Source organism: Balaenoptera physalus, assembly GCF_965194825.1.
Source record: "Balaenoptera physalus genome assembly, chromosome: 15".
NCBI lineage: Eukaryota > Metazoa > Chordata > Mammalia > Artiodactyla > Balaenopteridae > Balaenoptera > Balaenoptera physalus.
Genome location: NC_138894.1, coordinates 65,893,942 through 65,909,572, shown reverse-complemented (window position 1 = coordinate 65,909,572; position 15,631 = coordinate 65,893,942). Strand labels below are relative to the sequence as shown.

Below are 15,631 nucleotides of genomic sequence, written 5' to 3'. Positions count from 1 at the left end.
AAAGAGGTTGGTGTTTTAAGTGGTTTGTGATCAAAATTGCCAGAGTCAGTGACATTTGTATCCACCATGTCTCATGGATAACATTTAGCAATGGCCTTGAGGGGAAAAACAGAAGAGTTTTTTGCTATGCCGTAGAAAGTTCACATCCAGTTATACCCGAGTGGCTGTGATTTTTTCCTTAGCTCCTGATTTTTCTTTTTCAAAGCTCAAAAAGAGCCGTTAAACCCCATCAGGCAGACTGCTCATAATTGCAAGTGTTCTTGATTGCCATAGAAGATATGTTTTTGTTTGGGGAGCATCTGGAAGTTATTCCATTGAGGGAGTAACCGAGTCTCCCAGTGTCAATGCTAAATGGGAGACCATGGGAAGCGGCAACATTGAAGGAATTTAGGCAGGTCCTAGGGTTTTCCCAACAGTTACCAACGGTGAACTCTCCTTTCCTCTTTGAGCCCACCTGCAGTGTGGTATACCCCAGGTTACTGACCTCTGACCTCTGCCAAGCAAACTGTGACCTCGGGTTGACTCTGTCCTTATTCCTGAGCCCATCTTTCTTGTGTCCACCTTATCTTTCAGAGAGATTCCACTGTCCTTCTTTGACACTCAATTGAGTGACCATCTGAGGCCCATTTTCCTGTATTATTTGCTGGTTAAAAGAATAAAAATAATCAGATTTGGCCATCCCCTTCACTTCCCTCTCCCTTGCAAAAGCAACTGGTGAAATGAAGGAAAAAGTTGAAAACAAACTGGAGGTTTGGCAAATAATACAAATAGCAAATGTATCTCCTTTGGTGTAAAATATTAGTTCAGTAGTTTGGGGCAATTCAGATAAGATCATTCTAACCCTGTAGACTTGCTTTAAGTTTAACAAATTAGTTTTTTCTACAATTAATATTTTTTAAAAAACTACACCATTGCTATTGTCTAAAGCTTTGCACAACTGGTTGTAAAGATTTTTATCAAAATAAAGGTGTTTGTCAGTAGAAAATGGACTTTATCTTCAAAACCTGGTAAAATTTATGATGGTTTATTTTTTCACTTTCTTACAGTGTTTCCCTCTGGTTAAAAGTGATTGCAGTGATTAATCTGTTTTATTGCAAGTTTTAACTAAAAAGATGTAGCTGAACTTCTTGGAGCCTGAGAGAGCCCACATCGGCCGTCATGAAGCTGGCAGCCTTTGTTTGCTGCAGAGTACGGGGAAACTACAGGCTGCACTCCATCTTTCTTGTAACTCAGCCAGATAAGCCGACTGCAGACCAAATAATAATGTCATGGGGACACCCATCAGGGAATGCATTAGCAAGTGAACACAGGGGAACAGTACAAACCATATTTCAGTTTCCGTTATCTTGACTGACTGAGGACACACTGAACTATTTTCTGTAACTTGCTGGATGTCCCCCAGTGTTCAGACTTTTAAGTATTTTGTTCATGGGAAAAAATCAATCAACTCATTTCTCCTCTAAGGACCAAAGGGTTGTAATATGTTCCCTTTTGGTTTCTCCAGGTTATTTGATACCATATAGGTAGACAGGGAAGCGATTCCAGAAGTATGTGGGAAATTCTGGATGTATAGATAATTCCAGAAGGCTTCATTGTCCCTTCACAACAGGTACCTCAACTGTAAATCAACACTGATGCCTCCATCTGCCATGCCAGTAAGCACTGACTTGTATCCTTAGTGTCTATAACAGGCAAGATTGGGAGAGTGGGGCATGAGGGTAGGGGTGGGAGGCTGTATGTGACTTGGATCTCTCTTGTCTACATTTTAAGGAATTTTTGTTTGGTGCGGGGGATGTAAACATTTGCTTCACTCAGAAATCAGTCAACAAATGTTACTGAGTGTTGAAACGAATTGCTTTTGCAAATAAGAGGCTGCTCAGTGAAAAACACGGGTGCGGTATCCTCCTTGCCCCGTGAGGTTGTGGTTTCTCTAAGGACCCCCAGAGTAGCGAGGAAGAGGGTCTGAGCAGGCGGATGGGGCTGTTGGTTAATTTGAGTTCGAATGCCATTTCTTATGTTCTCACAATTTTGAAAACTGCTTACAGTCATGTTTACAGTTGTCATGGAATTTTTCAGCATGGGCATCCTGTTAAATGGTACTCAAGGAGGTTATCCTGAAAAGCAACAGAATCGATCACTGATCATGGGTTTGAAAAATTATGGAACTCATCATCAGAGAGACAGTTTGACCTAGCAGAAGATAAACTGTAGGGGGGGAAGAAACTAAAAATACAATGGCCAATGATAATAAGTGAGTCTGGGCCAACTGAAGCTCAGTATGTTTGTTTTATGCCGCTGATACTTAATCACTTATTCCAGGTGATTTAATCCTTAGCATCTAACATATTTTAGGGAGAGTTTGTTTGGTGTTCAGACAGTGGAAGTGTTGGTTGAAAGAAGCTAAAGCGAACAAATGCTAGAAAAATAAAGAGCTACGCTGAACTAGAGTGGCAGGAGAAGCCACACTGACTGAAAAATACTGTCTTTCTGTTCAGGTGTTTGAAACAAACAAAACAAAATGGGCACAAGGAAATTGTTTACTATTCAGTAGTAAAAGATAAAATCCAGCCAGAAGATGTCTGCTGAAGAAGCCTCAAAGTCATGTATTTCTTTCCTTTTTTCCTCAAGTGTTACCTTTTCTTTCTGAAAGAAACTCAAATTGGTTGGAGGAAAATGGGTAAGCACATGTAGAATCAAAGATTCACAGAGTTGAAAGGAACTTTGAGCCATGATCCTCACCCAATTTTTTTTACTGTGATGCCGTGATAAGAGGATTTTCATGTGCGCTACAAACTTCTGTCAATTACATGCAATTCCTAGCATACCAGCTCTGACTCCCTCCTTTTCTCTCTGAGCGTGTGTTTTCAGAATGCCTGTGAGGGAGGGCATGTTGTTATCAGCATAATCTTGATCAGTTTTAATTTATAAAACGGAGTCTAGCTTTTGGACAGGGGAGGCCCTTTGATCTTGTATAGAGGAGGCTTAGAGACAGCCGTCTGATTGGCTGTGGCAGTGGGGGCTTTATCCAGGCTGTGTATTTTTCAGGGGTGAGGCTGGTACAGGGAGCTGGTGGACACTCTGAGCATGCGTACTCCAGTCTCCCAAAGTCGTCCCCAGGCACCACCACTGATTTGGAAATTGGGAGCTGTATTAATAACTCATTACCTGTTAGCCTTATGAATAGGTCCCAACATACCTGATTTGAGAAAGTTAAAAAAAAAATGACAGGAGAAATCATAAAAGGTCACAGTTTTGTTTGCCCTCCAAGTGTGACAGAGTTCTTGAAATAAATCTGTCTGAGGGCCCCTGAAAGGCATTAAACAGAGTAGCTCACTATTCAGTAAACCACACATACAAGATGATTCTGCAGTCATATTTGATTATGCCATGGGAGAAATTGATGCTTCTTACTAATATGCCCCAGATTTTCATTTCGGAAATTTGTGGCATGGGTATTTTCGAGAGCATGGTTTTATTTCCTAAATTATCACACAGTTCTTGTTTTAGCACTCATCCAGTTCTATTTGCAGGTTAAAATGGCAGACCTAATTTTTTATCCCCCCTGGCTAAGTATTCTCCCATATATGTAGCTTTCCGGAGTTGTTTTTAATTCCTGAAAAGGTCAGGTGTGAAACATTATAATTTGGGTTGTCAGTCTAATTTTTTTAAATGCAATTAATAAAGTGCTTGATAAACATTCATCCACTCACATAAGTGGGTTTATCATTTAAGGATCTTTTAGTGCCGAATAGTAGAAAACCCAAATAAAAATGGCTTAACCTACAAGGAAAGTGTATCATCTCCCATAACAAGAACTCTGGAGGAAGCCTGTACCTAGGCTGGTTAATTAAAGATTGAATTCTGTTGGGCTTTAGTTGTCGCAACAGGGACGATTTTGCCTTCAGGCTTGTCTCTTGCTGGTCGTCAGCAGGAGTGCCAGTCACTTCATCACATAGCAATAGTTCAAAGGCTAATAAAGCAGGAGAGAGGGGCCATGCCCCTTTTTCCTAAACCATTCTTAAAATGAGTGTAATGTCTCAGAAGTCTCCCAGAAGATTTCCCACAGGCCTCATTGGTTAGAATTATGTCACATGACCATTCCTAAACCAATCCTTGGCGAGTAGAATGGGATTATGGTGATTCCCTTAGACCAATCAAGCTTCCCCTGACAGTGGCTAAGGGTTCAGTCTCCCCAGGAAGCACTTGCCTGTCTGACACCTGAACAAAGTCTGGCTACTGTTAGCTCAGGAGACATGGCTGTTGTGTCCACAGCCGGAAAGTCCAAATGTCAGTACCGTCCTACCTGTGATCATTCCATAGGGAGAACAGGACTGAGAGGAGAACCCCGATTTCTTGCTAGCGCTTCCAGATTTACCGTATTCTCTCTCCCCACATCCTGCCCTCATGGGAATAGGGGAGGGAAAAACCTCTTTTTCCACTATATTCCTAAATTCTCAGGTTGGGTCCTATAAATTGACTGATAAAAGACAGATTAACAAGAGAAAAACAGAAGTTATTAACGTGCGTCATGCATATGGAGCCCTCAGAGATGGGTAACTCAAAGTGGTGGTTAGAACTTGGGTTTATATGGCATCTTAACGAAAGAACAATACATTTTTTTAAATTTATTTTTTATTTATTTATTTTTAAGAACAATACATTTTTAGGGAAGTAATAAGACAAAGGAAAAGGACTGAGTTTCTAGGGCTGACAAATTGTGGGAAGGCAAATATAAGGAGAAACTAATGGTAGATCAGGGCTAGAATTAGCAAGGATCTTTATGTAGATTCCTCTGGTACCATCTCTGGCTGATAAAGGTCTAGACTTATCTCCGGTAATTCACTTCTATCCTTCCTAGTACAGAGAAGAAGGAGGGGGCACCTTTATAAATTTATGTCCTGCTTTTAGGAGAAGGGCAGAAAGCTTTTCTTGTATCTGCTTCTTCTCGATTGCTTCAGCTCAGAATAATTCTTATGTCAAAGTGGCATATTTGGGGGCCGCATATTTTGCTCTTCTTCATGGGCATGTCAAAGCACCCTGAAAGCCCTGTGCTTTGCTTGCCGAAGAGCTGTTAGGGACTCTTTAACCTCTGGTACCCCAGGGACTGCATGGTTGTTTTTAAGGAGGCTTATTCATAATTGCACTTTAAAAAATGGGATGTAAAATGTTCAAAACTGTGCATTTTAGGGGATTTTCATGTACTCCAAGATCTGATAGTGCAGTTGTTATCAATTTAATACACATTGTATTGACGAGGTCAGTGTTGTTACACACCTGGAAGGCCACCTGCGGAGGTGGTTATTTAGCAACATATGATCCTGTGTTTGGAGGAGTGGGATGGAGGGAGCGTGTATTCTGATGCAGCTCAGGCATCTCGGCAGGAATGTTCAAGTCAAACCACTCTGGGGCACTTCATCTTTCCTGGTGGAATTGCTATGCTCTTCTTGGACCTCTCATTTGAAACTGAGAGGCCTATTTATTAAAGCTTGATACCTCTTTAGAGCAGGAATTACAAAGCAAGAAAACAATCTGAACTATTGCAGATGGGCTGAGCTAGCAGGGTGTTAGCATAGAAGCCTCAAAAGATGGTGTAGAGCCACAAGGTATGTGGGAGGACATATATTTGGACCACCAGCTTGCATGCCAATTTGTAGGTTCAAAAAGAAAAAAAACAAGTGAGGAGGCAGGAAAGAGAGGAAAGTAGGAAGGAGCAAGTGAACAACTATGGTGGATCTTTGGGGAACCAGCTCTCTGGGATCTTGTTTCTTTAAATATCTATCAGGTTTATCTTTCTAAAATAAAATCTTATCATGTCTTTCCTTTGATTAAAAATCACGGTCTGATGGATTCCCCAATAAGTTAAAAATAGACTGACTCAATGATCCAGCAGTTCCACTCCTAGGAATATACCCTAGAATGGAATATATCCTAGAATGGAAAATAGGGACTCAAACAAAAACTTATACATGAATGTTCATAGCAGCACTGTTCATAATAGCCAAAAGGTGGATACAACCCAAATGTCCATGAGTTGATGAATGGATAAACAAAATGTGCTAAGTCTATATAATGGAACATTACTCAGCTATAAAAAGGAACGATGTACTGATACATGCCACAACACGGATGAACCGTGAAAACACTATGCTCAGTGAAACAAGCCAGACACAAAAGGCAAAGTATTGTATGGTTCCATTTATATGAAATATCCAGAATAAGCCAATCCATAGAGACAGAAAACAAGGAAGGAGGAATGTGGAGTGACCGCTTCATGGGTATAGGGTTTTCTTTTGGGTTGATACCTATGTTCTGGAGATAGATAGTGGGGATGGTTGTACAACATACTAAAGGACAAGGAATTACACACTTTAAAAAATGTGACCAAAACAAAACCAAAACCAAAATCTCTGATGGTTTTGCACTGTCCACATCTACAAGTCTAAACTTCTTCGAAGGTCATAAAAAAGCCTTTGCCATGTGGCTCCAATTCCCTTTCTGGTTGTGTAGCCAGACACTTCTCCAATTAATCTAGGGTCAGGCTCCACCAGACCATTTGCTTTTCCCTCAATACATGTTCCCTTCACTCTGTGTCATTGTGGAACTTGTTTCCTCTGCCTGAAATGTCACCTTCTCTTGTCCATCTGGTCGCTCTTCCTTGAAAGCTTCCTAGTGCCATTGTTATCTCCTCTCTAGACTTCCTTGACTCTCCCCTTAGTCTCTCATTACCTGCAGAATTAATTGCTTTATTAGTTGGGACCCCAGTGTGCTTTGTACTATTAGAGTACTTCCTACATTGTATTGTGGTTTATTTCCTTGTCCACTTTACCCCCTACCTTAAGGTTGGGGATGGATGCCACCCAGCTCAGTATCTGGCACATGGCGATCTTCCCATAGAATAGCTGTTGAAAAAATTCCACTGGATTGATTCAAATCACCGTCATATCTGGTCCATTCTTTTTCACCCACTCCAGAGTTTCTCGTTCAATTCAAGGACAAGGAGAAGAGAGACTTATTCTAATCTTTCAGGGACTAGGACACTAATAATTAACTCAAAGAAGATGAAGTAATTGGCATTAAAAAAAAGCAGTAGTAGTAATATATGTAAAAAAAGAAGCGTTTATGGTGGCTTTTATATTGAAAGTATTCCAGAAATCAGCATAATACTAACAGGGTGCTTTTTATGGAGGATTTGCCTCATAAAATGTTCTTAATCCTTAACAAAAGGATTACATTATTATTGCGATTTTCTTGTCTTTCTGCTTCTACCCCATTGGAAGTCCCTACCTTCAAGGAACTGTTCCTTTGTTCTCTCACAGGACCTAGCTGGGTGGTTTTCAGATACTAGGAACTCAATAGATGGGTAGTGTTTTCCTAGGTTTATTCTAAGTATTTTCTTGTACAGTTTTGACTTAGTAAATATTCTGTTTTTCAGTAAAACTGTTGCAAGTCCAGTTACATACTTCCTTTCACCAGAAAGCACAGTAGCTAGAATGAATCTCTGAAAAACTCTTGGTGACTGCCCTCCGTCAGGCTCCTTACTGAGCTATTCTGATGCTGTGTCCGACGTCTTAAGAGGGAGGCTCCTGTATGCTGAAAGAAAGCCTGGAGGAGCATCTGGGGTTCAAGTGCGCTCTTCGGACTCTTCAAGCTGAGATAGCTCTCCGAGAGACTGGTGGCTTTTCTGGTGTGCTGAAATGATCTCCCCTTCAGCAGGTTTATTTTGAAGGTTATTGAGGTGACAGCAGTCAGAGATTTGGGGCATCTTCTTCCCTCTGCTATTAACTAGCTATGTGACCTTGAGCAAGTCACCTCACCTCTGCAGATCTTCATTTTCTCATTTGTACATACAGAGGTTGGATCAGTGTAACCTGCTGGGTCTCTTGCAGCATTAACTGGCTGTAATTATAGGGTGCCCAGCAAACAGCAGCTTAATTAACTCCACAAAGTGTAAGGATAGAAAAAGGTCGGTTCTCCCTAGAAGCAGGTAAGTGTTAGGACAATCCAAATCTGAGAGCCTTTCTCTCTTTTCAGTTGTTCACCCACATGCCTTTCCTTTGCTCTTTTGAATGCGACATGCTTTCTTATTGCTAATTTTCTTTTTCATTTCCTGAGGGTTTCAAAGGAGAGAACAGGACTTTCTATATTGTTCCAGGAATTCTCTTCTGTAGGAGCAATGTTTGCCATTTGGTTGGAAGGACTGAACTGTATAACTTTTTCCTTGTTAGATAATTTCACAGGGAATTGGTAATAATAAGTTATATCTGGTTTTAGAAACTGAAGTTAGAGTTCATAATAGAGAGCAAAAAAGGAGTACCCTTTAGAAAACTGCATCGTATAATTTAAATTTTGCCTTACTTGCTCATTTTTAATTTGTTTGAAGAAGTTCGAGAGATTTTGATGGAAGAAAAAAAATCATATACTTTCTTTTTGTTACTACAGGTAAAAAAATCCTAGGTTTATTCCTTTTTTGCTTCATGAGAATATTTAATACTCACAAGCCACGTGAAGTTAAATAGAAGTCCACAGTTATCTATCATGATTCATTTTGTTCAAAAGTTTTAGAGATATGCTTTCTGAATTTAATACGCTGTGTTAAATACCTGGAAGTTATATTTGACCACTTTAATTCATACTATGAATCTTGATTATTCGCTTGTTTCTTTTTTCCCCTCAGATGATATTTTAGGTGGCTTGCCACACGTTGTAATTGGCATAATAGTTAATTTCACTGAAAGCCCTATTCAAAAAATTTGAACATGATATGACTTTCCTTGACCCCCAATGTTTTCCTTTATGTAGATGAAAGGATATGCCCAGGTAAACCTCTTTAGGCATCCATGGCAATGATTATAATGGCAGATCTGCTGCTCTACTTCTGATGCTTGGTTGGACGAGTTTTTACTTAAATCCTTCCACACAGAGCAGAGATGAGGTAGACAAGACAATCATCTGTATCATCCCCATCACGGTCAGGCTGATTCTTATTGAGAGAGAGTGTGAGTTCCAGAAGACAAGAGTGGATATGGTCCAAGGTAGCAAGCGTACTACCTCACCTTTGCCCCATCATAAGCATTTTGGTCATTTGGAAGACTTCGAAGTTTATCTAAGAGGAAGGAAAAAAGAACCTGTTCAAAACAGGTTAACAACACTGCACTGAATGGTGATGGGGAAGATAGGGGAGAGGCAACCCCATGGAGAATGAGAGTCATCACATAACCGTCTTAACTTTGGTCTCTTGATTCTTAGAAAGTCTCTTCATTCTTTTGGAATTTTGTTTGTTTCCTTTTACAAACAGTAACACTAGGAAGAGTCTTACAAAGTCTGTGGGAGATTATGAACTAGGGAACTGAAATCACTCTGTAGAAGCCATATGACGAGGAGTGTGATATTCATGGAATTCATGAGAAAAAGCACTTTAAATTTACACAGCAGATTCCTTTCTCATAACCCAAAGCAGTTTTTACAAAGAGAAAAAGGAGACATGTTCTCTGACTAAGCATACGTGACTGAGGAGAATAACATTGGGACTGCTGTTAATTACTGCTTGTATACGGAGGGGAAGGTGGCCCCATGGAGGGGGCGGGGGGTGGGGGATGAGCAACCCTGGGAACTGGGAGCTGTGGTCCTGGTCCTGGCTTTTCTGCCACCCGTGGGACCTTGGCAAGTCATTTAAACCTCTCTAGATCTCAGCTTCTCATTTTTAAAGTTGAACTTCATGATTTCAAAGAGTTTTCCAGATTATTACCTTTTATGATTTATTTAGAGCATCAGGAAGGAAAGGGTGAGTTTTCCAGAGAGCCAAAACCTACCTTTCTGTGCCTCAAAAACTTGTTTTTATCTGACTGGATGGATATATTATTCAATGCATTATGCACATCTCTGCTTTCTGAAACAGAGAGCACTAAATTTAACTTTTGCTGAGTGACTCAAGGTTGTTGCCATGAACTATGATGTAATAGCCAGGTCCCCTTGGGGAATATAGAGGTGTGGAGAACTGTGTGCCTCAGAACCAAATGACGCAGCACACCGTCCTTTACACAAAAATGATTATGAGGTTCTGATTTGTGTGTGTGTGTGTGTGTGTGTGTGTGTGTGTGTGTGTGCTTGCTGCTTTTCTAAATATCACTTCTTTCTGTTTCCGTTGTCTGTCTCGAGCTGCCCCTTTTTGTATTCCACTTTGCTGCTTCTAGTGGGCTAGGAACAGGGGGTCATAGATGAAGCAAGCTGGAATGAGGTCTGAAGTTAGGGCAAATAGTCACCAGGTGAGGTTTCAGGAGCCACCCCTGAGAGTGAAGATTTGGGGACTTCCTCAGGTCACTGCCTGAGGCCTTTGGGGTGTTCTGTGTTGCAGTAAGCGGCCCTTGGATAAGTACAGTATCGAGGTGTCTGGCTCTTCCTATTTATGGAATGGTGTAATGTTTGTGACCATCCTTCCTAGAGGAGAAAATAAGAATGAGAGCTGGGCGGGAATGACACAGCCCAAGGGACTACAAGAGGGCTCAGAAATAGAAGAGTGTCAACAAGAGGGCAGGTGTGCGGATCTGTGACAGTGTCCAGGTGATTGACAGGCAGGGCCAAGTCTCATTTGTAGGGCGTCCCACAAGGTCATCCTGTTCACAGCCTTGGCTTGCAGCCATTCTCCACCATGACAGCCCATTACTGCCTTCTTTAGATGAAGCAGATACAGGGGGATTGGCAGTGGCAATGTTGAATTAGGACCCATGGATGCTGAACTGGTTAATTGTTATTCTTTTGATCCTCGGGACCACTTGCGGGGTAGCTTAAGAAAATGTAAATTGGTTATTCATTTCTGTGTATTTACATGTACATGCCGCTTTATTAGCTTGCAAAATACAGTGTCATCCTTTTCAGCATAAACTTGGACACTGACTAATTTGCACTTCTTTAATCTGCAAGCTTGGCAATTTGGGGCAGCCTCCTACCTCCTCCATCCTCCCTCCCCATGATCTCCCCTCTCCCACCCAGCAAAGCCAAGAATGTTATTTTAGGCTGTAGGAGCCATATTAAAAAAATACCACTGGTTTTCTCTGAGCTTTTCTGAAGTTTATAAATAAATAAACGAATGAATGAATGAATGAATGTCACATGGGCCAGTCTCCCGTGGGGCTCTCTTTGCTGTGTTTTCTGGGCACTCATGGGAGAAAAGCAGTCAGGCCTGGTGCTATCCTTGGACTACAGCTCCCCTGCCCAAGAGGGGGATAGGAGCTCCTCCTGGGCAGGAGGAAGCCAGGAGGGTCCAATATATGTAGCTGTGGCTTCATCCAGGATTGTGTTTATGTAACTCCTGGGGGTGTGGGGAAAAGCCAGAAGATGATCGGTAATTAGAGAAACAGGACTGTGCCACCCATTTTGGCATGGGAGTTAAGTGAGCCACCGTTGTGTCCCACTTATGCTAGAATTTTCCTCTCTTTTAACACCATCGGGAAGGATGAGGATGGGTACAGTGTGGAAGCAACATCTGCTTTCTTCCCTTCTAAGGCTGGCCCCTCCTGACTTCTAGAAAAATACTGTCATAATCGCTCTCAGGATTCTGGAATTACAGTCCTTGTAGCAGCGTAGCCTGAGGCCTTATTTATCCGCGGCTTTGACTTCTTCTTTATTGATTTGGGCTGATAATCATGCAGTCTGTTGGGCTGGTTCTAATTATTTTGGCTATCTTAATTATTGGATTGTGCATGACCTGTTCTGTTAAAATAATTTCTCAGCAAAAAAAGAATTGAACCAGGTCAAGAGTACATGCATCTACCTAGTTCCTATCTGCTTCTGCCTCTAGCCCTTTGTGTCATGTTAAATGAATCATTTTGCTTCCCTGTTTTTCATTTTTCTCTCTGTGAACACAGAGAGAATGATGTTTATCTTGTGGCTTAAGATGTAGGGTCACTAAATATCACACACTCTTGAAATGTAAATTGTTGCTATCAGTTTGATAGGACCATTCATGCTGCCTCCATGTAGTTTACATCTTTCTTTCTAATTATGAACTTTCATAAACACACGCTCATTATAGAAACTGCAGAAAACTGCAAAGAAGAAAACAAAAATCAACTGTAGCCCTCCAACTTAGTTATATAATCCTGTTCAAAGTTTGATTTCTTTTCATCCAGTCTTTATGCAAATATATGTACAAAGACATGTTTCTATAATATGATATATACTGCTTTGTAGCCAGCATTGAGCCACAAGAATTTTCCAATTTTAATCATTTTTAATATCTGCAAAGTATTTTAATATGTGGGTGCATCGCCTTCTAGCTAACTAATCTCTCCTACTCGACTCTCTCCTCGTATCCTTTTTTGTCTACCTGACGGAATCATCTCCCGGAAATAAAACTTGATCCTATCACTTCCCTGCTTAAATCCTTCTGCAGCTCCTGATGACGTGCTGGATGAGGCCTCGCTGTGTGGGGGAAGGAGCTTTTCCTTCCTGGTCTCTGCCAACCTCTCCTCTTAGCTCTTTGCTTCTCGTCACGCTCTATCTCACACAGCACCGAACACTCCTTACCTCTGCACCTTCCCTTTTGCTCTTCTTCCATCTGGGATGCCCACGCCTGCCTCTCATGCCACCACCCCTGTGACCTGGCTGTCTCTGGCTCCCGTTTCAAGGTTCCCTGCAGGAGGCCTTCTCTGCCTTTCCCTCGTCGGGAACCTGTTTCTCTGGACAGTTCTGTAGTGGCCTGCTGGGATCTCCATCACTCAACTGACTCTGGGCCCCCTCCAGTGCATTCTCCATGCTAGGGCAAGAGGGAAGTGTTTTCTGGCCGGTTTGTTTTAAAAAATCAATTCTGATCATCGATTCCGGTCATTTGCAATCTGGGGTGGCTTCCACCGAGTCTCACAGTGGAGGCCAAGTCTCGATCCACGTTCAGGCTCTCCGCGATCTAGCCCCCATCCTCTTCTCCAGCGCCATCTTCCCCGATACCTCCTCAGCCCAGTCTCGCAGGCCTTCCTCTTCAGAGCCCTCATACGTGCGCTTCCTTCGGTTCCACGAGGATAATCCTGCTGGTCCTTGGGGCCTCAGCCTTCTTGGACGGCCTCCCCCTTCCCCTCAGCACTCAGCCACCCTCTTCTGTGCTCTCCGAGCGCTGTGTGCTTCTCCCTTATGTCAGAGTTGTGATTTGGCATCTGTCTGTGCTATCATTTCAATAATGCCACTGTCCTTCACTAGACTTTAAGCTCTCTGAGGGGGAGACTTGTGTTCGTTTTCATTTACAGGTAGGATTGGCTTGGGGGAAAATCACAAGGTCCAGGAGCTGACGTTAGAAAAGCTATCAACAAATCAAGCTAGATGAGACCAGGTCCGTCCCAAGTCACCAAGTGGGGCAATGCCAGAGACATGGATTAGAGGTGATCGCCTATAGTTCTTGGAATAGCCTATGAAATCAACATTATCAGCCTCATTTTAACTCAGACTCAGAGATTTTCCTGAAGGTAGCAGGGGGTAGGGCCATAATTTAATGTTAAGTCAACCTCGAGGAGAGGGGGCTGTGTGGAATGAAGAACATGCTGGTCCAGGCTGTCTATTGGGAGGTGACGGACCTCCTGGCGTGCGGTGGTGGAGCCCCAGGTTTCCGTTTGCGTGTCTCAGGATGCATTTGGGCAGCTGGCTGGCTCGTTGTATGGCCTTAAACCAGCCAGGCAGAGAAGCGGTGCGGCCAGAAGCAGGGAGCCCTGCAGGGGCTGATTTTACCTCTGCACATTGGTGTTCCTGGGAATTCGTGGTGTTCTCTGAGTCCTTTTGCATCTGCCCGATAGAAGTGGGGGCAGCTGTCGGCCAGGGTACCAGGGTCCTCGGAGGGCACAGTGCTAAATCCCGAGGAAGAAGTCACCAGGTGCTCAGACCTGAGCAGACTCGGGTGCTTCTGAGCTCTGCAGGGCAACGGAGGAGGCCTTTCTGCTTCCAGTCCGGGGCTTTTAAAGTTACCCCCAGAGGAGGCTGGGGGCTGTGGATGCCCTGGAACCCCGGTGATCTAGCCTCAGGCTTTGAAAACCAGACAAAGGCAAAACAGAAGTCCCCGTAAGAGAGAATAATCCATAAAGGATGCAGCGAGAGAGTTTTAAAACATTTCTTCCGTATTTTCTTAAATTAGGTTTTTCTTTTAATTACCTAGTCATCCTTCAGAAACTTGGAACAGTCCCACTCCTTATCAACATATTCCTTGTCAATTATGCACAGGCTCAGGCTTATGGTGCTGAGAGGGTGATGCTTAAGTACGAGGCAGCTGGAAGTTTTTCCCCTTGGGTTGAGGGGAGTGATAGGAATGCTAATGGGCTATCGCTCCGGGCTGAGCTGGCAGCTGGAGGAGAGGCCTCCCTGAGCACGGGGCCCGGGGACCGCCTGGGGACCAGAGGAGAGGCTCGTTGCCTGGCTGCTGACCCAACCGGATGAATGGGGGCTGGGGGTTAACCTGCAATTTTTGTAATTCTGATCGACTCTGCCTGCTTCCTGAGTTCTTAGTACCGTATCCTCAAATAGCTGATTGAAGTGATGCTTAGCAAAACTGCCTATTGGCACTTTTTTTTTTCCTGCCCAGTTGTCTATGCCATTCACGCTGCTTGATGTAAAATTAGGGTCGGAAACATTTCGTGGGCATGTTTGGATGAGATGTGGGCTGAAATGTGTGTGTGTGTGTGTGTGTGTGTGTGTGTGGGCACGCGCAGCCGCATGTGCGTTATAGGGTGCAATGAGCACTGAAGTAAATAAGGTACAGCTCTAGACTATATGCAAGTTATCTCGTCCTGTCCTCATCCTCAGACAAGGACTTGTGACGACTAGATGTGATAAGCACAGGTGGAAAACAGAAAGAGAATTAAAGCTCTCCTTCACGCTGTCACTGGAACTGGACCAGAGGTACATTTGTGTTTCAGGCTCAAGCACCCGACGGTTATCTTGGCTGCTTGAACTATGTGGGTAGGTGGGTAGTTCTGGTAGGAGAAAGGATGGGGACTTCAGTCTGGAGTGTGCATCTGTGGGGTGGGCCCTCTCCGCCTTCCCTCCAACAGAGATTCCCTTCGGAGGTGGGTTCCACTTGGCCAAGGACGAGGTTTACCCCTCCAATCCTCGCTTTAGGTATTGAATCCCAACACCGCTCCCCCAGTTTGGGACCTATGTGGGTCTGGGGCTCTGGGGTGGAATCTCTGCCCCAATGGCCCTCCTTCCCGTCGCGTGATTCCCACACCTTCCTCTGTCTTCCCAGCCACTCCTGTGCCCCTTTTGTTTTGCCTCTGCCTCAGTTAAGGGTTTAGGCACCTGAAAACCTGCTCGGCAAGCAGGGAAAGAAGTCTTTGCCTGCAGCGCTTTGGACAGTGGTTTCCTCCAGTCTTTGTTTGTGCTTCCTTGTGGGTAGAGGGCAGTGTGAGAGCAAAGGGGATGGAAATACACAAATTAATATTACGAGAAAAGCAATGCCACGCGTCAATCCGTGCCTGCCTGCTCTGTCCTTGTTCACTTAAGAGGACTAATTAGGCATGATCAGATGTAGTCATAGTGACTCTCATCTGACAAAGTCTGTTAAGATATCTAAGAACTGGTTCTGGAAGCAGATGCAAATGCAGTGCCAGCTCTGTCACTTGTTAGCTGTGGGATTTCAGGCAGATTATTTAACCTATCTGAG

At 43.3% G+C, this 15,631-nt stretch overlaps 1 protein-coding gene across 1 annotated transcript in view; it reads left to right on the top strand.

Annotated features, from left to right (window-relative positions):
- Positions 1–15,631, top strand: part of TMEM178A (transmembrane protein 178A) — a 49,154-nt gene that overhangs the window by 6,538 nt on the left and 26,985 nt on the right. The gene's annotated exons all lie outside the window — the stretch shown is intronic.